Raw genomic sequence first — 24,565 nt, forward strand, 5'->3', positions numbered from 1 at the left:
AAATGCCAATTTGTGCGCTTTAGGATGAGTTGAGTCAGCAGGAATGACATTATCTGAATATGTTTCCTTGCGGAAGATATTGAAATGGAAGGTATTATCTTGTATAGAAATTGTTAAATCTAAAAAATTAAGTTCACGTTTATCATTTTGAAGTTCGTTTGTGAAGGAAATTTTTTCATGTAGACCATTGAAAGTGTTGAAGAGCTGCTCTAACTCATAGTCAGTGCCATCAAAAGCAATGAGAATGTCGTCCACATAACGTGTATAATAGCGGATTTTTTGATGTAATTCTGAACTAGACTTGAAAAATGCTGTTTCCAGGGCGTTAATGAACATCTCTGCTAGAATACCGGCAAGGGGGCTGCCCATAGCTAGACCATCTGGCTGTATATACATTTTCCCATTAAATGTAAAATAATTGTATTTTAATATGACCTTAAGCAAACCAATAAGTTCAGCAATCTGAGTTTCACTTAGTTTTTTATGCTTAAAAAGATTTTCTTTTACAAGGCCTATGGTTTCATCAACTGGGCCATTTGTATAGAGGCTGACGATGTCGAAGGACACCAGTCTAGTATCAGGTGTACATCTTACAGATTGAATATTGTTAATTAATTCCTTACTATTTTTTATAGAAAAATTATTTTCAAATGTGAAAGCATCTTTAATTTTAAAATGGAGGTGCCTAGCAAGCGTGTGATGTGGACTCCCTATACCATTCACTACAGGGCGGATCGGATGATTTTGTTTGTGCAGTTTAAACTGGCTTCTGAGCACAGGTGGTTTCGGGTTCATATTTATAAGCCTTTTATTTTGAAACTTATTAAACAGGCTGACGGAATATAACTAAAAAATATAACTGTAACGTCTCCTTTTCTACAGACAACAGTTTAAAAAGAAATCTTATACATTCAGTAGAAATTGCTAACGATTGGTTTTCTAATTCAGATGTATACAAAATAACCTGTAGTAACTGCCCCTCATATTATATTGGTCAAACAGGCAGAGCTGTTAAAACACGATATAAAGAACATCTATTAGGAAAAAAAGGAGCTAATGTTCACAACTCTACTTTTGCTGAACACCTCTGGATAGCCGGCCATACGCCTAAACAGTTAGAAGACACGGTTATCCTACACAGACAAGTTAAAGGACGGAGATTAGATCTGTGGGAAGAGCTATTTATTTTTAAACATCTAGAGCTAAAAGACGGCAATATACTCAACGATCAGTTGAACCTTGCCTGTAGACAATTTTTGGAAGGCTTTAAACCCGTATTATTTAATTCATAACATTGATGTTGATAACTTCAGTAGTCTTTTTCCTCAGGAAGCTATAATGCACTTTTATATCTCTAAGCTCACTACCTTTTATGCAATGTGATTTACTCATGATGTATGGCTGCCACTACACCGGCCCTCATGTAATTCTCGCTTATCTTAAAGCCTCGGATCCCAGTGAATGTATAATAACTAAATTGTGCACCAGGTTTCGTAATTTATGTCTTAAGATGCCATTAATATTTATGCTTAAAGTTTTGAATTATATACGTTCTGTGTGCTTCACTAATATGGTAATATAATTTTATTTTGGCTGTATATGCCACTGCATGTAACTCATGGCGTATGCGCCACCTGCCTTTTTGATGTATGTTTCTACGTTACTATTTCTAAGGCTCCCACATTGTTATAATGGGAATGTTAAACGCTTTCATTTTGTTCACTGTCACTCCTTCTAAAGACGTAACTAATTTTTATATTTTACATGTTGCTTCAGTACGCCAATCGGCACATAGTACGCGACCTGAGCGCCACCTGCCCTGGCCGCATTGCTGCCACGCAGGCCGATTTTACTCAGTTGCTTATACGCGCTCCGACCTCCATGTACTTAATTTTATTTATTTGACGAACCCTACTCTTAGGGCTATATTGTATTTGAACTAATGGAGCTATGGAGATGTTTGTAAAAATTGCAACGACGTATCATGCCATGTTAATGTAATACTGTAAGTACAAGAAATTTATCTCATATTTTGTAACACAAGAGCCTCCTAATATATGTTAAACTCTAAACTTGACCTATGTGTATACCTTTCATATAAAACATGATGTTCATTTTCCTCAGGCCGTCTTCTGAAGAAGATAGGTTTAAACCTATTGAAACCTAGGTAAAGATTACTTTATCCTTTGCAACTGGTCGGCTGTTTTTCATCTGATTTTCTTTACTGCTAGGACACTGCTACAGCTGAATCAACTTCAGGATATCCCTGATACCTGCCAGTGATTTTGATAGGTTTCAACTGCTAAGCGCAAACGACCATAGGCGAAAACACGGTATATAGAGTTAAGAGGAGGATTTGCGAAAGAGACATTGACAAAATCGCCATGTAGATACGCAAAGCAGATGCGCCCAGCATCTAGGAACAGTCCGGGATATTACACTACAAACACAGTTCACTTTTTATTTTCGTTTCTGATAGAAAATTGGCAAAATGAATACCCTGGCATTGCCAGCTGGATTTATCAGCTAGTTGTTTGATACAATAAAACAACTTCTGTTGCGTGAACTTTTCAAAATACTGAATACAGTACAATCCGTGTTGGAAAAAGAACGTAACTGGTTTAATAAATACAAGAATAATAAATAAAAATCACTGGAAGAGCTGCATCAGGCTTTTTCCAAAGTAATAAAGTGGTTAGTAAACCTGGACACTGAGCTTTGATTTTTTTCCCTTTTCTTTATTTTATTGGTTTTCTGTGTTCTTTGCACTGGCGCTGACGAATGACAGTTGCTCTATGTGACGTGTGTTCCTTGTGTGTTGCAGGCTGTGTGATTGACGCAGCGTGCTGTAAGCAGCAGAATCGTCCGGTACTCATGTCGGGAACAAGCCAAGACGTTGTTTGTGTACGGCCAAACAGATGGAAACGGCCGGCAACACCAAAACAAGTACACTCACAGACACCAACCTATATCACACAATATTTCAAACCCTTTTTGGGCGTTTGTGTGATCATGGGTCCTTCCAGACAAACGAACGTGCAGGGAAGTGTACACCAGATTCGGAGGACCGGGTTCTGCAGAACAGTGAGACGAACCGTTGTACAAGCTCCAGAAGTGGCCCGCCAACATGGTGTGAGCCAAAGTACGATTATGTGTATGCTGCATGACAACCGGTACTGTCCCTGTCACCTAGAGACCAGTTTGAACATCTATTGTGACGTGGATGCCTTGCAGCTGAGTACTGTGTTCATGGGCAATTTGTTGTCGCTGCACGCACCCCGTCCATTTCCGGACACAAGTTCATAGCACCTTTTTTCCTCTACTTCCAGTCAGCAATCCGTCCCTGCAGTTTGTCGGGTAATACAGAATGAACAATGGAAAAAATGAAAAGACGAACATTTAAAGCTTTCAGAAATTTCCTTGCTAAAAAATGTAACATTCATAATACAGAATGTACAAAGACAGCCAGTAGCAATCATGACAGTAAAAATGTTTTGAATAAACACAAGGAATTCATTTTCGCCGGAATTCCATACTGTAGCTATTTTCCTCTGAAGAGGAAATTTAATTCAGCAACTCAGGTTTGCCTAATTGGTATGAGCAGAAATCAGTACAATTGTGTTCACTGAAGTTGAGAAAAGTTAACAAAATACCCATAACAATCCTCACAATATACTTATTCCTCTCATTTGTCCACTGCGATGATAGAAAATTGAAAACTCTTTCAACATTTGCATTGTAGGCAAATAGTAAAAAGAAGTGCTGCGCTGTTTTAATTTATTCTCTGGACTCTTTATTACATTTGCAAGAAATGAAAACTATGTGATCAACTGAGTCCAGTATTCACAGTCTGTTTCCACTAGTTGTTTTACAAATGACTGAATATGAACTATTTCATGAATCAGACAGTGTCATTTATTAGAATTCCCTTTTCTTTTAGCCACATTAAAGTATTTTCAACTAGTGATTATTCTGGAGATTCTTTGAGCAGCATCGATGAGTATATAGAAAACAGATATTCCATGTAACCAAGAAGATAAATAGATAGTGCAGCATCAAAAAATTTAATTTAGTTTAGTCAGAATACAAGATATATATACACACATGAGTAGTGCTAATATTAATATCACTGAAATTTTGTTCTGCACATGCAAGTACATTTAGAGGTATAATTTTTTTTACCAGTTCTTAAACAGAAGCTCGTCCATGGAATAGATGGAGTTGTCCAGAAGAAATTATTTTAAGCTAGATTTAAAACTTGATCTGCTACCTTACAGACACTTTATGTTGTTGGGCAAATGATCAAAGATTTTTGTTGCTGAATAATGTACTCCTTTTTCATCAACTGACAGCTTCAGTAACATATAGGAAAGGTCATTTTTCCCTCTAGTGTTTTACGTATGAACATCACTGTCCTTCGTGAATGGAGATGGATTATTTATAACCAATTTCATTGGCGAATATATGTACTCTGATGGTGCAGTTGAAATACCTAACTCCTTGAATAGGTGCCTACATGACGTCTTTGGGTGAACACCACTAATTATTCTCACTATCCTCTTTTGTGCAATCAATACATTATGTCTAACTGGTGAGTTACCCCAGAAAACTCTTCCATAAGACGTTATTGAGTGGGAATATACAAAGTACGCTAGGAGGCTGACCTGTTTATTACCATGACTAGCTATTATACGAAAGAACCTGAACTTAATTGTTTGAGAAGCTCAGTAATATGCTTCTTCCTCTTCAAGTTGTCATCAATGTGAACACCCAAAAATTTGGAGAAATCTACCCTGTTAACTGAGTCCTGTTCATATGCTACATCAATTGTCGGTATGACTCTATTCGGGGTACAGAGCTGAATATAGTGAGTTTTTTCAAAATTAAGGGAGAGTCCATTTTCTGAGAACCACTTAATAGTTCTCAGAAAGACATCCTTAACAATATCTTCAGTTGCTTTTTCTGGAATGGGATTTATTATAATACTCGTGTCATCTGCAAAAAGTACTAGCTCTGCGTGCTGAACGTTAAGTGAGATGTCATTCACATGAATGAGGAACAGCAGAGGAATCAAAATTGAACGCTGTGGGACTCCCTTTGTGATAACTCTCCGCTCACTAAAATTTACCACCCTCCCAACATTATTTGTGTTATTCAGCACAACGTTTTGCTTTTTGTTCTTTAAGTATAATTCAAACCAGCTGTGTGTATAGCCTTCAGTTCCATAAAACTTGAGTTATTCTAAGAGTGTGATATGATCCACACAGTCAAATGCCTTGGAGAGATCACAAAAAATATCATCTGGCGATAACTTATTATTTAGGACCTGTACTTTTTGATGGGTAAACGTGTAGATAGCATTCTCAGTCGAGTAACCCTTCCGGAATCCGAACTATGACATGCTAAGTAAATTATTTTCACTTAAATGTGAGACTACTCTTGAATACATAACTTTTTCGAATATTTTAGAAAATGAAGTCAGCAATGATACTAGTCTATAATTATTCAAGTCACTGTTGTCCCCTTTCTTATGAAGAGGTTTGACAATGTTGACACTACTATGTGATACTGTTATGTGAAATTTCTTAACGGACTCCTAAAAAAACGAAAGTGAAACGGTCGTATGGCATAGATGCTCAGGAGTCTCCTCGTGGGGAAGATCGGCCGCCGAGATGCAAGTCTTTTCAGTTGACGCCATACTGTGCAACTTGGGCGTGATGATGATGAAATGATGAGGAAAACAACCAGTCCCGAGGCGGAGAAAATCTCCAATCCAGCCGGAGGTCGAACCTGGGCCTGCTGCATGGCAAGCAGACATGGTGATCACTCAGCTAAGGGGCTGGATTGGTTATCATATTCTTTCAGCAGTTTTTTTTTTCTTACACTTAGTGGTACAAAATGTTCATATTTCCTTGAATTTGGACTTTTCAAAACTTTGCTTAAGGCTTCTAATAATTCACATGTGGGTTTATTCTGTTACTCAATGCTCAGAATGGAATGCTGGAATACACTGATTTGTGAATGTACAAAAAGTAAACAACACTCATTTATAGGATCACTGAAAAAGCTCTTTAAGATTGCTGGTGCATTTAGTTATATTGTGACAAGAAATAAGACTTCAAAGGGTCGTTCTTTTTAAGATCCGTTCTATGGTTGGCAACAATGAAAACCACCTTTGTTTTGGAAAATGAGTGACACCGACAAATTCGCTGAATTCAGTGACTGCTGCAACACAAGTTGAAAAAGAAGTGACAATATTTGAACAACTTGTTGACAATGTAGTCAACGTCGACGGGTAACATATTACATACAAACACATTGAAGTGTGTTAAGAGCAACATGTGCTGGGCAAACCTATGCCATCAATATTAAGAGCTTTTAAATTGTTCTTTCTTCACCAGGCCCCAAAATTATAATCAGTATTGTCTACTCCAAATCCAACACACTTTGAGGCTGTGTTCAGTGACTGTATAACACGAGAGAGATAATTAGAAGCTCTTTTAGACTTTTGGTTCTGCAACTCATCAAGGTGAAGCAGTTTAATCAGGAGCCCACCTTCACTTACAGAAAAGTATTCAACTATCACGGGAAAATTTTCTGATGTCCTTGGTTGCTAGTATCAGCAGATACCGAAAAGTACTTGCACTCTGCGCTTATACCTACACTTTCTGGCAAAGCAGAGGTATAACATTGTTGATAATTGCTTCACACTTGGGTCTTCAACACAAAACATTTTCTGCAATCTTCGAATCTAGAAAACTTTTTGTGTAGTTGAACACTGCCAGTCATTAGAACAGTGACTTTGGTAGTGTTCAGCAACATGGAATGATATGGTTCCTTCTGCTGCAGCTACGTTTTTCTGTTCCTGTGTAGTTTAAGACACAAAAATTTTTTGTGGCAAATATCACAATTGAAGATTCTTCCTGTATTTCTCAAAATCCATGTGATGTTTGAGATCTGTAGTAGCACCATGGCACACAGATACTCATTTTACATTTTGATAAACAACCGTTGTCTGTGGCACTGAAGCAATGAGCTTCGTCCTGAAGCTCTTCCGAAAACTCTGGTTTCCGTTTTGGCATTATAATTATTACAACTCATCATAACTATCACCGTCACGTTCTAGTACTTTACGAAATTGGTTCTGACGGAAATGCCAGACAAAAGCAAAGTAAATCGAGTACGCAGCAATTATAGTGCTTAATCTGAACGCATATCAGGGGGGAAAAACATAAGAAATGTCAATTTCGTCTGCAGGTTTATAAAATCGGTAGTCAGAAAATATTTTAACCGATTTGGAAATGTTTGAAAAAAATCCTTTATAAATGGGAACCGTTTTATTAACAGACTAGCGGCTCTCCACTTAAGTAGTTCGGATCCTCTAGTGAGTTTTGATGTAGTTTCCCTTTTCACAAAAGTACCTCTTGCGGATTCCTTGATTCTAATTGGTCAACAGTTTGAATCGGACATTACTGCTTTCTTCCGACGTACTCTTTCCTCAATTTATTTTATGTTTAACCAGGAATATTTAGAACAGTCTGACGGTGTCGCCATGGGCAGCCCTCTGTCTCCTCTGGTGGCTGACCTCTTTATGGAGGATTTTGAGGAGAGAGCACTTGAATCAGCGGTCTGTAAACCAACTGTTTATTGGAGATACGTCGATGACACTTTCATAATGTGGCCCCACGGAGAAGAAAAGTTAATGGAGTTTTTTATCATCTTAACTCCATCCATGAGGATATTCGATTTACTATGGAACTAGAGAAAGATGGCTGCCTTCCATTCCTGGATGTTTTTGTTAAACGGAAGAGTGACGACACTGTGGGACATTCTGTCTATCCCAAGCCCACTCACACTGGTTTGTATTTACATTCTTCAAGTTGCCATCACCCATCCCAGACCATGAGTGTACTTAAAACCTTTGTACACAGGGCACACACAGTGTCGGATGCATAGAATTTGCCTAAGGAACTGGCACATTTGAGGACAGTGTTCAGAGACAATGGGTACTCGACCTGGCAAATTAACAGGGCCTTCTCAACTAGAGCCAGGAACCGGGAAGTGGATAAAGAGGAGGATGCGCCAGCCAAGTCCCTAGCTTTCCTTCCCTTGGTCGGAAATATCTCCTTCAAGATAGCCCCCAGTATGCTGATGACACCGCCTTCCTGGCTCTCTATCCTACCCTTCAACGGTCCCAACGTACCCAACAAACCCACCTTAACCAGTTCACCACTTGGTATAACCAGTGGTTCCTCCATCTCAACCCCTCCAAAACCCAGGCAATCATCATAGGCCGCGCCACTCGCTCCTTTCATCTCCATGATTTCTACCTCACCCTTTGTGGTCGTCCCATCCAGCTCACCCCAACCCTGAGATACCTTGGCCTCACCCTCGATCGACACTTCACCTGGAGCCCTCATCTCCAGACCATCCAGCAGAAAGCCCATTCCCACCTCCGCCTTCTGAAACTCCTGTCTGGACGGACATGGGGATTGCATCCTTCTACCATCCTCCACACCTACAAATCCCTCATCCGTCCTATCCTCTATTATGCCAGTGTTGCCTGGATCTCCGCCCCCACCCGCTTTTACAAGGCACTCCAAATCCTTGAATGCCATGCGTTCCGCCTTGCCTTCTGTATCCGCCTTCCTTCCCCCACATGGCTCCTATATGAACTAATCCCCTTCCCCCACCTCCTCCTGTTCCTCCAACATCTCCGCATCCTTTACATTGTCCGCAGGCTTGATCCCCCCACCCTCTGGTTTCCTCCTTCCTCTCCAACCGCCACCCGTTGCCACACCTCTATCACTGTATCCCTCCCTCTCTCCACCTCCACACCTTCCATCTCCTTCATCAGGGCAATTTCCAGCGCCTTCCCCTCCTGGATGATGAACTTCGCCGTGACATCTACCCTTCCTTCCAACTATAACCTGGCCTTGTTGCCCCCCTCCCCAGGGCCCCCTTTTTCCTCTCCCCTCCTTCTCCCAGAGCGGATTTTCCTCCTCCCCCCCCCTGAGACCCTGCACCCCAAACTTGCCTCTTTCCTTCCCACATCCCTTCTTACCTGGCCCTCTTCAGCACACCCCCCACCCATCTCCCCCCTCTCCTCCCCTCCCTCCCTCCCTCCCTTCTTCCAGTCTCCCTCATCTCCTTGTGCCTGGCAGATCCTCCGTTTTGATCATCGTCAGTGTGCCACGTCAGTGTTGTGTTTGGTGCTGTTTCTCCTGTGCATCAAGAGGTGTGATTTTAATTGTGTACTGCCTTGAGGTTCACCATCAGTGTTTGTTATGTGCTACGCCATCCGTCGATAATTTTTATGCTCTGGTCATACTGTGCCTTGTGTTCTTTTACTTGTCACAGTGTGTGGCTTTTTGTGTGCGCTAATTTTTACAGTTTTTTATCTCCATTTTCCAATCGCCCCTTTTTTTGTCTATTGCCTTCCATGATGTTCCCCCTTTTTTATATCTATGTTCACAATATTCTCTCCTTTGTATATTTTTCACTGTCTTCTATTGTTTGTTCTATGTCTTTCGGCTGAAGAGCAGCGCATATGCTGCTGCCAGCCCGCCCCGATGGGGAATTGAAATACAACAAAGAAAAAAAAAGTCTTCGTCACTCCTTGTTCGGCTCACCTGAAGATGGCTGGCAGTTGTCCAGCCGAAATATCGTGCAATGAAGTTTACGACGACCGGCTGCAAACCCGAAATCTTTTTGACCAATTTTAATCCTGCCACGAAGGTATTTCACTTTCACACGCCACCGCGCGGAGTTCGAGCACTCAGGGCCTACCCTACAGGCTTGCTCAGACTCGACGGAATAACTATCCCGCGTCAGGATCCACAGACGCGAAATCCGTGTCCTGTCTGTATAACGAGCTTCACCTTGAGCGGCGCTAGCTTACTGGCGCGAAGATGCTTAACGATAGATTCGATGTGTCAGGGGCAAGATCGATGTCAGTACTCTTACAGCGTTACCTTACACATCCCGATGCATCGTCGGAAGGGGGCAATTGATGATGTTCAGTGATGGCAAGAATCAAGACCTGCCCCGAAATACGGTTACGGGGATCAGTAACGTGAAGCAAAGATGGACATATACACGCTGCTGCCACCGCTACTGAAGCAGTTCCTCATCTTCGTTGGCTTTCACTTTGTATCTTCAGAGTTCCGCTGGCTTATGGGGGTCGTTCCTACTAGTTACCTTACTTATGGAAGTCTCATAAGGTCTTATTGGGTTTCTGTATTCTGTTTAATTTTTGAACTTTATTTTTGTAGTGCTTTGTGAGTGTTGATGGTTTCTTAACATGAAACGCGTCCGCCAGTTTTCTGGCTGCCTCATTTCCTTTCATGTTAATTTTCGACACTATAATTACAGATGGACGAAATAATATGAAATAATTACAATGACATGTAGTTAGCTCCCTAATAACCAGTTCACCTGTGGTTTTTTATGGGCATCTCTAGGTACAGGGAATATTTGAGCAGTCGTAAGAGTCCCACCACGCGTGAGGGATAGGAACTCGTGTTCATCTTTACTCGTGTTTACGAGTCTCTCTCGGCTGACGGATTTGCGACGGCTGTCTCCTGTGATGCGCTTACGGTGGCAACCGGTCACATGCCTCCCTTGACCGTTAAGAGTTTTCGTGACCTTTTCTTTCGTTGAGGTACCGTGAGGGCAGAGAGGCAGAAATTTTCGTAACTTTGGACGTTGGATTGGTACAGTCCACAGGCTAAGTGCTGCTTTGTCCTGCCGGTTGACTTGAATCAGAATTGAGAAGATGTAGTTTCAGTTAGGCATCGTCTGATTCTTTTCTTTTTAGAGTCTTTACTGTGATATCTCGATAATTAGCAATGATAATTTTTTGTTTATTTATTTATTTGTTTTTGCTATCCGCCTTTGAAATTTACTTTTTTTCTAGGCGAGCCTTTGCGCACTTACTGCAGTGTCTTTTGGTGAACTGGCAGTCCTTTGTAATGATAGGGCTGACGGAGTGCTCCACACTTGGGGTCGTTTCATCAAAATAAATGTTCGTATTTCACTTCCGATTGATTCGCGTGTGGTACTTTCTATCTCTTTTAGATTCCTGCTTTATGATGAGGGTGCACGACTGCACGTGTGTTAGCTGCGCTTCTTCAAAGTCTCTTGGTAGTTCAAAAGTGCCTACTCGATTCTGTATTGGTCAATTTTTTTTTCCTTTGACGAGCGCTATCCCCCTGCAGTAATTTTGTTCGCATGATTACAAATTTACCCCTGATGTCTTTGTGATCTTCGCACACGTGCTGCTGAAGAGTTTCTCACTGTTGTTAACATCGCTCTCTATGTTTTGTCATCGCTTTGCTGCTTTTAAGACTAATTACCTTAGCTTTTACTAACTTTTTGAAATCCTTTAAGCGGTCCATTTTATGAATTTTCAATTGTTTCTCTTTGCATCCGGAATATAACATAATGCAGGCCATATGTTCGCAACATAACAAGTGGAGACCAGGTTGTTCTTAAGCATTTTTGTCATGGCTAGGAAGATCAAGCGTAGTTTCAAATATTTCAATATACAGTCTAAGCTCTTGCTCTTTTGTTAGGGGGTGACTGCCCGACGTTCGTTGGAAGAAGTGACTGCTTATTACAACACATACAGCATCCTACTAACTCGTTTTTGATGCCATTCCAGCACTCACAGCATGGTCGGTGCTCTTATTCCTGTGGCACAGTCGAAAGTAGATTCGAAAGTGAACCATTTAGGAAGTATTTCCATTTACCTTCTCACCCTGTGAACCATTGACAAGTGTGATGATATGTGCTTCGTATAACTAAAATGATTCTCCATGTATCATAGTGCTAGTGTCATATAAGTTTCCTTAGATACAGTCCTCACATGTGTAGCATTGTGGCCAATAAAGACGGGATTAATTTTGGCCTCCTCTGTTATCGATCTGTAGTTAATCAATCATCTTCGCATGATATGTATTGATTTCGCTAAGCTGACATCCATTATTCATTTACGAGGGTCTCTTCCCTTTTAATCCGTTGCCCACTCATAAATTATCTATCTGAATACATGAGGAGCGTTCTGGCTGCCGTGAAGTCCAGCCCGTACCAGACATAAACGGCTAATATCGTCGAATAACACACGGTCTCTTGCAGACGGCGACCTCGCATTAGTTGTGTAACAGTGTTTTATGTGTACCCACAATCTGGTGAAATGAACATTTGTAATGTAGAAAAAAATGGAAGCCCTTAGTGATTTTAAGCACAGGTACGAGAGCTAAATCTAGACCATCATCTTCAGGTGCACGCCCGCGCAGTAAGCAGCAGCACCGATCTTTCCAGCTGTTGACTGTTACACTCATGAAACACCGACTTACCTGTCGCACCTGCAACTAAGCATTTGTTCATGCTACTCGTGATTTTGGAAAAAAGGTAAACAAATTATATCAGAAAAAACGGATGACTTATTCAAGGAAAAGTGTTTCAGAAACTGAGCAAGTCTACAATGCGTTGGTAAACCTCTGTCCCATATGCAAGCAGTTATTCGGAGTGGCTCTGATTCATGGACAAGCTGGACGTCCTCCTGAGGGATTGTAACCTCCCCCTCACTTATCGACCTTAATGACAGCGAAAAATTAAACCGCGTGTACCTAATGGAAATTTGGGAAAAGCAATCGTCACCGAAGTTAATCTGTTAGTAAAGAGGGAGGAAAGGGTTACATCTAAATGAAGGGAAAAATGCAAATGAAACTGGTGGAAATTAATTTGGAAAATGGTAAAGCTAATAAAGAAAGTAAATGTGCGGCCGTTACGTTAACAATTAACTAGCGATAATTAGATATTTGAGATTTGGGGGAAATTACGGTCGCCAGTCCTATGGACAATTACTAGAAGCGTGGCAACTGAAGGTTGACATGTGTAGTGTGAAAACCGAAAGTTTGTCAGAAGTAATAAATTTCGCTACACTCTGACTTAATTTAGCAAAAGAATTAATAGAACAGGAAAATCGAAAGTTAAATTAGTGACTGAAGTTAATAGTGATCTTTCTTTCTGAAGCACATCGAAATTCAGTAAAATACGGTTAGTCTTGGGCTACCTCAACAATCATTTCAAAAGCTACTTGAATCTACGTAATTTAGAAATAATAGGTTTAACTTTGAACTTGAATTAAATGATTCTGAGCAACTAACAATAGTAAAATTTAGTACGTACCAAGCTGAGCTGCAGTCACAGGTAACCTAAAATATGGTAACAAAAATCGCACTCCTAATTTGTGCTTGTGTAATCTAAATATTGTAGCCAGCTATGAATACTTTAACTGAACTTTGAAATTAAAGCATGAAATCGAATGATGCTGGCGTTTGAATTTCAACGACACTCGGGTTCATTCCGGAAAAGGAAGGGACCCTGCTTGGTAATGCAATTGGGACAATGAGCAACAAAGGTTCAAGCTAAGTTGCTGTAATTTTGTGATGCAACAATTTTAAAAGTTTGAAAAGCTGAGGTCTGCCATACAGTTCTAAAACTTTACGTGCTTCCAGTCTTCCTTGTTGGTTGATCGAAGGCTTGAAGCCGTCGATCGAGGAGGTGGCGACAGTCACTCATTGTCGGCCGTCGCTGTTGCAGAAGCTGGATGTTGGCGCGCCTTCTTCTCCACACGGTCACCAGGCAAAACGGGCTCTTGATGGGCGCCAGCTAATGCTTCCCGTCCGCGACACCACGTCAGAATGTATCATAGCAAGTCGAGCGCAATTACATGCTGCCCAACCCCGAAAGCGCGGCAACTCGCGGGAGCGTCACACAACACACCTGCTCCACTGCACCACCCCAGCCAGACTCCCCTCTGCCCGCGCTCCATGCGACAGAGTTAACACTACCAAAGATCCTAAACACTTTGGTTCTCCACACGACCTATCGATGTATTCGTTCGATAGCATAGTTTTCCCTAGGCGAGACCTAGCGTATAAATACAAATAATATTCACAAAACAAACCAATTATAAATCGACATAAATGCGTATATATACAAATAGTAAAACAATTACAATAAATAAAGGCACAGAAATGACATATATTCAGGTAACAAAATAAGGAAAAAAATTATAGTACAACAGATGGAAATAGGAGGATATGCATTTCCGGCGTTACAGGATATCGAACAAAATTCTTCCAATTGGCGCTATGGAGCGTCAAAATCCTGAGATGATTGGAGGACTCTGCCCGTAATGCTCCAAACGTTCTCAGCTTGGTAGAGACCAGACGACCCTGCTGGCCAAGGTAGGGTTTGGCAAGCTCTAAGACAAGCAGTAGAAACTCTCGCCATTACTGTATGCCCCATTTTGTTGCGCATCATCCCATCCATGCCTTACACATCAACAACATAATGCCCACTCCCACTAACCGAAAGTGTCTCATGCTTGCCGAACCCTACCTTGGTCAGCAAGGTAGCCGGATCTCTCCCCAGGTGAGAAAGTTTGGGGCATTATGGGCAGAACTCTCCAACTATCTCCTGATTCTGACGGTCTAAGGCACCAATCGGACAGCATTTGGCACAGTATCCCTCAGGAGGGCATCCAAATTCTCTATCAGTCAGTGCCAAGCTGAATAACTGCTTGCATAAGGGCCAGAAGTTGACCAATGCGTTAATGAAGTGCTCAGTTTCTGAAGCTCTTTCCCTTCACTCAATCTTTTCTAAAATTGTAAGCATTTTCTTGTCTGTACGTCTACATTACATCTACCAATTCCCGTACCATTCGGATATTTCTTCTGTGGTGCGTCGCCCTTTTTTGTCTTACATTAGAGTGTATTTTTCTTACCATGACTTGGGTCCACTCATTCATGTCTGCATATGTCGGGTCTTGTAGTCGAACAGTATAACAGTGATTTGGATGGTTGAAGTGCGGCCTGATAGGCGGCTTGGCATCCCAATATATATATATGTATATATATATATATATATATATATATATATAAAATCGAAGGACGACAGAATGGATTGTTATCATGGGAAACTCCGGCAATGGCCACTACGACCACGTGCACACTCTTAGCCGATGGATGGCACCCACTTCGCCATTAGGAGGCGCGGCTAGCGCTGAGCTACTTGCGACCGCAATATGGCGGGACTGCAACTAGTTCAGCTGTATCTTTCCGCCGCGTCTATAGTTGGGAGACGCTGCACGGCCAATGCCAGGCAGCTGCAGTCAACGCACACCATGGACGCGTTCACAAACAGAACCATAAAAGGAGCTGCCAGCAATCCTCGGGGAGCTACACTATGTGATCAAAAGTATCCGGATACCCCCAAAAACATGTTGTTCATATTAGGTGCATAGTGCTGCCACCTACTGCCAGGTACGCCATATAAGTGACTTCAGTAGTTATTAGACATCGTGAGAGACCGGAATTGGGTGCTCCGCGGAACTCACTGACTTCGAACGTAGTCAAGTGATTGGGTGCTACTTGTTTCATACGTCTGTACGCCAGATTTCCACAGTCCTAAACATCCCTAGGTCCACTGTTTCCGATGTGATAGTGGAAACGTGAAGTGACACGTACAGCCCAAAAGCGTACAGGCCGACCTCGTCTGTTGACTGACAGAGACCACCGACAGTTGAAGACGGTCGTAATGTGTAATATAAGATATCTATCCAGACCATCACACAGGAATTCCAAACTGCATCAGGATCCACTGCAAGTAATACGACAGTTAGGTGGGAGGGGAGAAAACTTGGATTTCACGGTCGAGTGACTACTTATGAGCCACACATCATGCCGGTGAATGCCAAACGATGCCTCGCTTGGTGTGAGGAACGTGAACATTGGACGATTGCACAGTGGAAAAACGTCGTGTGCAGTGACGAATCGCGGTAGATAAAGTGGCGATCCGACGGCAGGGTGTGGGTAAGGTGAATGCCTGGTGAACGTCATCTGCCAGCTTGTAACAGTAAAATTCGGAGGCGATGGTGTTATGATGTGGTCGTGTTTGCCATGGAGGGGTCTTGCACCCCTTGTTTGTTTTGAGTGGCACTATCACAGAACAGGCCTACATTGATATTTTCAGCACTTTCTTGCTTCCCACTGTTGAAGAGCAATTCGGGGATGGCGATTGCATCTTTCAACACGATCGAGCATCTTTTCATAACACACGGCCTGTGGAGGATTGGTTACACGACAATAACATCCCTGTAATGGACTGGCCTGCACAGACTCTTGACCTGTATCCTACAGAACACCTTACGGATATTTTGGAACCCCGACGTCGTGCCAGGCCTCACCGACCGACATCGGTACCTCTCCTCAGTGCAGCACTCCGTGAAGAATGGGCTGCCATTCCCCAAGAAACCTTCCAGCACCTGACTGAAAGTATGCCTGCCTGAGTGGAATCTGTCATGAAGGCTAAGGTTGGGCCAACACCATACTGAATTTCAGCGTTACCGATGGAGGGCGCCACGAACTTGTAAGCCGTTTTCTGCCAGGTTTCCGGATACTTTTGATCACATAGTGTAAGTTGTGCGACCTTGGTCTCATTGGTTTCCAAATCCAGGACCGATGTGCACAACCTTAGACTCCACTCCGTGACATTGAATTCTGGAAGGCTGTCCAACTGTGGTCCGTCTAGGCACATAATGATACTTGTTGCTTCCCAGCGATAATATTCCACTACGAATCTCTATTCCAGACTCATCAATGATTGTACTGCTATCTAAACAGTTTCATCGACTTCTCCAAGAAGTCTACTACGACTTTGTTAACTGCAGTTGTACTGGCTTAGAGAGAAGTGTTAAGTTACTGCCATTAAACTGTTTATTATTATTTGTCTTCTTCAGGGATTGTCCTTGCTTAGTGAGCCCTTACCTGGTCGCTTTGAGGTTATCGTGAACGTGAAGCAGATTGTTTATTTGAACATTCCTTTCTCCTACATCTTCGCGATGAGGATGCTGAGGACACTCCCATTTGCCAAATAACAGTAGCCCTCTTCACGGTGCTGCCCGCATATGTTCCTGGTTTGACGAACACTCGGGTATAGTACCGTTCCTCGACTGGCCCGTTATATCACCCGACCTTAATCCCATAGACAATGTTTAGGGTAGTGAAGATCAACGCGTAAAACATAGTAGGCAACATCCCCACAGTTTGGCAGCTCTGCGGAATCTAATCTTCAATGAGTGGCTTTAGCCGGATGTGGCACACCTGGAGAAACTTGTAGACTTCTTTCATTTCCGGACTGACGCCACTGTTAAGGGTAGAGACAGTGTTGCACGGTATTAACGACTCCTAGGGTGACTAATTTTTTTTTCGGAGTGCATATGTGCGTCAGTTGTAACTGCGTTCAGTCTTATCGCATCGGAGCGAAAGTATTCAACCGCGTCATAGTCAATCAGCGAAAACTATAGACTCACGAGAGGGTAGTAGTTTGAGGTAGCTCAAGAACTAAGTGTAGATTCTGTTACCCTTGCACTGTTTTCATTGACTTGGGTGCCTTAAAATCAGATACTGAGCAACATAGCAGCAATAGATGGTGCATGCTCCCAGCCAACTGGTGTCACGAACAGACGTAATTTCAGTTGCGTGGCATACGGCTATTAAAGCAGTAAAAGTGGCAATGCAAGCTAAATTGAAGGTGAATTCTTGTGTGCGTAAGCCTTAGATCCGACGCGCTCCAAAGTTATTGGTGAAAATATGATCGGAGGACCTGTTGATATCATTGTGGCTCTAATTGTACACTGTCGTAACTAGAGAGGTAGGAAGGCTATCGCGCTAAAGAAATGGGCGCTGTATATTTCTCTTCGTGTACAAAACTGAACTGTAGTAAAAGAACGATGTAGTAACAATAAGGAATGTACAAAAAGCAGTCCGTTTCTTTTTGGAGGTTGTCATAGACGTAAGGGGCGAGTAGCATCCCCTATAAACAGACCCGTAGCCTGATGAATCAGCAACAATAAATTATTGCTGTTCACCGGCGAATGAAGTGCCATGACCCAAGCGTTGCAGATATGGTACTGCCCGCAACAGAACGTGGAACACCAAGTACATTTGCTGATTAATACAAAGATATCACACCATGTTAAATACGGCCTGAATTCACAATTAATAAACCGTTGTAACTGCTTAAAATATTCTGTACTTCCGCATTTCAATTATATGATGCACATAATCCGTATCTGTCAGCAAACCTTCGAAATTTGTAGCACGAGGTCATAGAGACGCTGAACAAAGAGAAAAGTGGCGTTACTCCACAATTTAAGGTCTAAAAACACAACGCCATGCTTGTTTTTCCGGCGTTTTCTTCACAATAAAAGAATAAGTTCTTTGTAGCTGCCAGTTATCTATATTTCCAGTGATGTAATTATCATTCGATTTCACGCTGATAACAATGGATGCACTCAACGATAATTAGTATTCACCCAAAAACAAGTATTTTAACGAAGCAGACGTCAAACTGTTTCATGTCCGAAAGTGCTCTGGAAATAAATCTAATAGACGCGATATTCGGTAACAGTGTGATTAGTATTGGATCTGTAAATAAGAATACTATATGATCCACAGTGAATCGAAGGAACACAAAGAAGTATTACAAAGCAAGATGCGTCGCCAGGACCAGTCCGAAAACCACAAGCCTTTTACAGCAAAGTAGCTCTGGAGGAATAACACCGTAACGTACAACAACATTCCGGAAAATCTGCTCCTTTGATCGGTGTACATCTGCCTTTCAGAGCTCGAATCAGCACCTTTGGTGACAAGATGATGTCTGCTTTCGAGTATATTGGCCTGTCTGAGCGAGTGTGACGATGGAAAAGATAAACGAACTGCGTTAAACAAAGCGTAATGTATACAAAGCGAATGGGCACAAAGCACTCGTTTACGAAAGGAGAGCCTTTGACTGTGTCCGCGGCTTCATATGTTGGCATTCTGAGAACCGCCACGAAACCGCCCCACTCTGGTTATTATTACACGCGAGTTGCATCAGCACAGGCGCAGAGGCTCAAATAATGTGAAGAATGAAGTGAATTAGCACGAAAGTGGACGAGATATCTCAAAGGTACTAGATAGGCAGTGAAAACGTGATAATCAAACTTCCCCGTGATGAATAGTATAGGGCGAAAAAATTTCTGCTTGTTAGTACGTTTGACCATAGTTCAGCAGTAATCGCGATGAAATCTTATTCAGAGTTATACGAGTGTGTTGATAAAACTCTCTCTCTCTCTCTCTCTCTCTCTCTCTCTCTCTCTCTCTCTCTATATATATATATATATATATATATATATATATATATATATATATAGAGAGAGAGAGAGAGAGAGAGAGAGAGAGAGAGAGAGGAGAATAATATATATATATATTATTGGTGTTTTGCCCTTAAAGAGCGCATTTGGACTAAACTACATGGCTAGTTCCTTTTGCTGCCTTCCTTGCTGCCCAAACTTCCCTCATTCGCTCGCTGTGTTTCTGTTTCCGGTCCTCTGTCCATGCTTCTTGTCGGCTTTGTGTCTTCGGATTTATCTTAATTGCCTTTGTGGTTGCCCATATTTCTTTCATCTTCCGGCTGTGATCTTGCTTGCGTTCTTCGGTCCATTTTACGCCTGTTCGTTTGTCACATTGTATCTCATGTAGTTTACTTTTCTTAATGATGTTTCTGAATTTTATTCTGTCGTTTATTGTGTCTGTTGTTATGCAGAGTTGGTTCAGGTCGTTTTTTGCCTCTGCCACCCATTTGTTGTGTCTAGTGGTTACCCAGTCAAAGACCTGTTTGGTCAGTCTGTGTGATGGCATTCTGTATAGGTGTCCATAGAACTGTAGTCGGCGTTTTCTAATCTTTTCTGTGATTGTCTCCGTATGTATAGTTCCTCTGTAGGTTTCTTGATCCATATTCCATCGTTGTTAGTTGCGCCAAATATTTTCCTAAGTATTTTCCGTTCTACATTTTCTAGTTGCCTTTCTCGCCCCGTCTCTCTCTCTCACTTTCCCCTTCTCATCCACACACGCTCACACACACACACACACACACACACACACACACACACACACACAGATGCACTCACAGCACAATACTGCACGTAGCGATGGTCACATTTTGCTTCAATAGTAACACAGTATACGGCAGTCCGACCTGCATAGTGCTTAAGGCGTTGCCTCTCAATGTGACACAGCTTCATATACAAATGAATGTTTATGTTATTGACATTATGAACTGTAATAAAAACGTTTCGACGCTAATTGCTACGAAATTTCTCGCTCTCTTTCTGTAAAAGTGTCTACGATTAGTAGTGCGTAAATACCCAGATCGTTCAAAATTAGTTGGAGAAGACTTTAACGTACCGAGTATAGGCTCGGATGTCTGTGGATTCATTGTGGGGCAGACAGTTGTGCGAAGTACTTCTGAACGCGTTTCCTAAAAACTGTGTTGAGCAGCTAGTTCGGCAGCTCACACGAAATGGAAATATCGCAGACTTTGTAGCTACAAACAGGACGGAACTTTTCGACAACTTCAGTATAGAAACGAGATTAGCGATCATGATGTCACTATAGCAGCTATGGTTATGAAAGTCAATAAGGCTAGGAAAATGTTTCTTCCAGAAAGAGCAGTTGTTAGCATCTCATTTAGACAGTGAATTGACATCACTTACTTCCAGTAAGATGGACGTAGAGGAATTATGGGCAAATTCTAAGCGGATGGTTAATCGTCGTCTGGAGAATTATGTGACTATCATGTGGATTAAGGATGGAAAATCCCACCATGGTTTAATTACAAAATTCGGAAAACATCGAGGAAAAAGAGGGTGTTGCAATCTCGATTCAAAACACAACGCATAAATTACGACAAGCAAAACTTTTTAGAGATTCGTGAGTCTGTGAAAAGATCTATGGGCAAACCATAGAACAACTACCATCGTCACGCGACTGCTACGGTCGCAGGTTCGAATCCTGCCTCGGTAATGGATGTGTGTGTGGTGTCACCGCCAGACACCACACTTGCTAGGTAGTAGCTTTAAATCGGCCGCGGTCCATTAGTACATGTCGGACCCGCGTGTCGCCACTGTCAGTACTTGCAGACCTAGCGCCACCACATGGCAGGTCTAGAAAGACGGACTAGCACTCGCCCAGTTGTACGACGACTTTGCTAGCGACTACACTGACGAAGCCTTTCTCTCATTTGCCGAGAGACAGTTAGAATAGCCTTCAGCTAAGTCCATGACTATGACCTAGCAAGGCGCCATTAACCGTATCTGAAGATAGTCTCACTTGTATCGTCAATAGCGATGTACCACAAGGATGCATTAAAGTTGAGTATTAACCGACGATACGTACTTTTCTTTAGTGCCTTCTAAAGTATCCTGTTCCAGACTTCACGCCAGTCGGTGTGAGTTGACGCGTGCCCCTCGGTAACCTCACCCTGTGTCTAGACTGTCTTGTCTAGACACAACAGTGTGTGATGTCCTTAGGTTAGTTAGGTTTAAGTAGTACTATGTTCTAGGAGACTGATGACCTCAGATGTTAAGTCCCATAGTGCTCAGAGCCATATGAACCATTTTTTGAACTACTATCGTCATACCTTTTTATAAGATCTGGACGAAACAAGAGACAACTCTGTTCTATGTAAAAACGCTAACTATGTCATACGCTTCAATCCAGTCACTTGTTGACTAGTTTGGTGTGGCACCTGAAGATATCAGTTCGAAAGACGAAGTTTTAAATTTTGTGTTCAAGAAATCGTCAAGTAGGAAAATCGTACAAACTTACCTCGTATGACCGTCGCAGAAACTCCCCGATGGAGTAGAGAAACAACTGAAGCAGTTGAAAGCAAATTAGTCACCAGAACCACGATTACGTTTTACAAAGAGTGCGCTACGGCACTGGCACCTTACCTTTAATTTATCGCGAATCTCTCGCCCAGCGCAAAGTCCTTAGCTACTCGAAAAAAACTCAGGTGACTGCTGTATATAAGAAGGGTAAAAGGACGGACCCGCAATATTACAAACCAATATTCCTAACACTGAATGCTGCAGAATCGTTGAACATATTCTCTGTTCGAATAGAACAAATTTTCTTGAGGCCGAGAAACTTATGTCAACGAATCAGCATGGTTTCAGAAAGCATCGTGCAAAACTCAGCTGGTCCTTTTTGTCACGTGATATATTCCGAAATGTGGATAAAGGGCAAAAGTTAGATTTATATTTCAAAATTTCCGGAAAGCATTTGACACGGTGGCCCAATGTCGGAGGTACGGTCGTGTGGAACAGGTTCGCTGGTATGTGACTGGCTAGAAGACTTCGTAAGTTATACACTAAAGAGCCGAAGAAACTGGTCCACCTGCCTAATATCGTGTATGGCCCCGCGAGCACGCTGAATTGCCGCAACACGACGTGGCATGGACTCGACTAATGTCTGAAATAGAGGGGACTGACAGCATGAATCGTGCATGGATGTCAATAAATCCGTAAGAATATGATGGGGTCGAGATCTCTTCTGAACATCACGTTGCATGGCATCCCACATATGCTCAATAATGTTCATGTCTTGGGAGTTTGGTGGCCAATGGAAGTATTTAAATTCAGAAGAGTGTTCCTGGAGCCACTCTGTAGCAGTTCCGGACGTGTGGGGTGTCCCATTGTCATGCTGAAATTACCCAAGTCCGTCGCAATGCAAAATGGACATGAATGGATGCAGGTGGTCAGACAGAATGCTGACGTGTAGAGTCCATGGATTCACGAGGTTGTCTCCATACCCATACACGTCCATCCGATCGATACAATTTGAAATGAGACTCGTCCGACCAGGCAACATGTTTCCAGTCATCAACAATCCAATGTCGGTGTTGACGGGGGCAGGCAAGGAGTAAAGATTCTCTTCCGTCATCGTTGGTCCCATTCTTGGAGGATCTTTTTTCTGGTCTCAGCGATTTCGGAGATTTTATGTTTTACCGGATTCCTGATGTTCACGGTACGCTCATTGACATGGTCTTACAGGATAATCCCCACTTCATCTGTACCTCGGAGATGCTGTGTCCCATCCCTTGTGCGCCGATTATAACACCACGTTCAAGCTCACTTAAATCTTGATAACCTGTCATTGTGGCAACAGTAACCAATGTAACAACTGCAACAGACACTTGTTGTCTTATATAGGCATTGCCGGCCGCAGCGCCATATACTACGTGTTTACATATCTCTGTATTTGAATTCGCATGCCTATACCAGTTTCTTTGGCGCTTTAGTGTAGAATCCAGTATGTTGTTGTCGACTTCGAGTATTCATCGGAGACAAGGGTATACTCAGGAGCGCCCAAGGAAGTGTGATAAGACTGCTGTTATTCTCTGTATGTATGAATGATTTTGAGAACAGGATGGGTAGCAATCTGCTGTTGTTTGCTGACGACACTGTGATTTTCGTTAAGGTGTCCAAGTTCAGTGACTGTAGGAGGATACAAAATTCCTTAGAGAAAATTCCAGTTGGTGTGACGAATGGCAGCTTACTCTAAATGTAGAGAAATGTAAGTTAATGCAGATGAGTAGCGGCGGAGGTTCGAATCCTCCCTCGGGCATGGGTGTGTATGTTTGTCCTTAGGATAATTTAGGTTAAGTAGTGTGTAAGCTTAGGGACTGAATTTAGCAGTTAAGTCCCATAAGATTTCACACACATTTGAACATTTTTGCAGATGAGTAGAAAAATAACATCTCGACGTTCGGATACAGCATTAGTAGTGTGGTACTTGACACTGTCACGTCGCCGGCCGGGGTGGCCGAGCGGTTCTAGACGCTACAGTCTGGAACCGCGCGACCGCTACGGTCGCAGGTGCGAATCCTGCCTCGGGCATGGATGTGTGTGATGCCCTGAGGGTTCGTTACGTTTAAGTAGTTCTAAGTTCTAGGGGACTGATGACCTCAGAAGTTAAGTCCCATAGTGCTCAAAGCCATTTGAAAACTTTTTTGAACTGTCACGTCGTTTAAAACTTTGGGCGGCGGCCGGTGTGGCCACGCGGTTGGAGGCGCTTCAGACTGGAACCGCGCTGCTGCTACGGTCGCAGGTTCGAATCCTACCTCGGGCATAGATGTGTGTGATGTCCTTAGGTTAACCAGGTTTAAGTAGTTCTAATTTCTAGGGGCCTGATGACCTCAGATATTAAGTCCCATAGTGCTCAGAACCATTTGAACCATTATTTTCAAAACTCTGGGCATGAAGTTGCAAAGCGATATGAAATGGAATGATCATGTGAGGATTATGATTGAGAAGGTGAATGGTCGACTTCGGTTTATTGGGAGAATTTTAGAAAAGTAGAAAAGTGTGGTTCGTCTGTAAAGAAGACATCATGTAGGACTCTAATGCGACCTATTCTTGAGTACTCCGTATCAGGTCAGATTGAAAGAAAACATTGAAGCAATTTAAAGTCTGACTGCCCTTTTTTATTTTTTTACCTGTAGGTTCGAACAACACACTAACATTACAGATTATAGAGATGTTTCGGGCACTCAAATGGAGAATCTGAAGGGAAGGCGAAGTTTATTTCGAGGATCACTTCTGAGAAAATTTAGAGAGCCGCCATTTGACTGACTGCAGAACGATTCTTCTGTCACTGCAGAACGATTC

Source organism: Schistocerca cancellata, chromosome 1 (genome assembly GCF_023864275.1).
Source record: "Schistocerca cancellata isolate TAMUIC-IGC-003103 chromosome 1, iqSchCanc2.1, whole genome shotgun sequence".
In the NCBI taxonomy this organism is placed as follows: Eukaryota; Metazoa; Arthropoda; class Insecta; order Orthoptera; family Acrididae; genus Schistocerca; species Schistocerca cancellata.